Here is a 1,631-nt window from a genome sequence, read left to right on the forward strand (position 1 = left end):
GAGCCCCAGGCCGAGCCATTAGTGCAGTGTGTGTGGGGGTGGGGTGGGGGGTGGGGAGGCACTGCTGTCAGAAACCAGAGGCACCAGGAGCAAACCACAGCCGTCCTGGGGAGGGCTGAAAGAGAGCCCAGAGATAAACTGGGGCTTAGGGTGCTGTTGGGATGGGGGTGTCACTGAGGTCTCAGCTTCCCAGTTGCAGACCCTGCACATCAGGCCTGGAGTCAGTCACTGACCTTGGTCCAGCCCCTTCCTCTGCTCTCCAGCCCCTGAGTAGCCCCACCTGCAATCATCTCTTCTTGCGGAGCAGACTTGGCTCTTGACCAGGCTGGAGAGTGGTGGGAAGTTTGGCATCAGCAGATCTCTCCTCCCTGTGCCCTCAGCATCTCAGGCCCCACCAGATGGGCCGGGCCTTCTTCAGGTCTCACACCAGGGACCCCCTGTCTTGTGGAGGGTCCCCCTGTCCCTAAGAGATCCCACCTCCCCACACTCAGACCTTCTGCTGGTGGGACTGGCCCAGTCCCTCGGTAACACACATTCCCTACTGCCATCCCCTAGGTACCAGAGGTTCCCTGTGACTGCACACCTTCCCCTTTCCGTTGAACATGTCTGAGAGACCCTTGATATCCAGCATCTGGGAAACCCCTTCTAGAGGTGGCCACATACTGTGCCATGGTATGATATGCTGAGGTTAACCACTCCCCCTGCTGAAGACCAGCAGGGGTTTCCAATTGTTCTAGCACAAACACTTGCTACCAATACCAGCACATGGGTCTAGACTTCCAAAAATAGAATCGCCAGGTCAAGAGGCCACTGCAGTGGTGATTTGATAGATATCACCAAACTCCCCCCATAGCAGCTCTGTCATTTTGTGCTCCCACCAGCATGGGGGGAGAGTGCATCTGTTCCCCTACAGGGGTGCTTCTAAGCCGAGGGACTTCACACCCTGAGTCCCCTGAGTGGTCCCAAGGGCAGAGCCAGTGTGTAATCTGACCAGCGTGGAAGAGGGGTTGGGTGGGAACATGCACCATTGCAGCAGTGACCTCAGGAGTTGCTGTCCACAATTCTAGTGCTGGCTAGGCTGAAGGAGGGGTCTGGGACAAACTAGAGAGCTGTGGCCCAACTCAGAGCCACAGGGTGGGCAGGAAGTGCAGGGGCCTGCAGGCTAAACACACATCTGCACCGTATACCTGGGAATTGGTGACACTTCCTGCAGGTCTGAGAAAAAAGCAGGCTTGCCTTTGTTGACTTATGTAAGTTTATTATTACTTCATCTCATTTGAAAACATTGGAGACCACCAGATTCACCTTGGTGGCTTCTGGCTGTGAGTGGTAGGGACAAAGTTCTCCCAACAAAACGTGATCATACTGTTCCTCAGCTGTTCTTCTGACAAGCCAGGCTATTTGGGGACTGTCCTGTGAACATTTTCTGAGTCTACCACACTATGATTTATTTTTTCTTCTTTCTGAGACCTGATCTTGCTATGCAATTTAGGAGGCCATGAACTCACTATGAAGCCCAGGCTTGCCTGGAATGCCTCACCCTCCTGAGTGTTGGGATCACAGGCATCAGCCACACACTATATATGTATGTGTGTGTGTGTGTGTGTGTGTGTGTGTGTTTATATATATAT

This window comes from Fukomys damarensis, unplaced genomic scaffold (genome assembly GCF_012274545.1).
Source record: "Fukomys damarensis isolate Sample0158 unplaced genomic scaffold, DMR_v1.0_HiC HiC_scaffold_16, whole genome shotgun sequence".
In the NCBI taxonomy this organism is placed as follows: domain Eukaryota; kingdom Metazoa; phylum Chordata; class Mammalia; order Rodentia; family Bathyergidae; genus Fukomys; species Fukomys damarensis.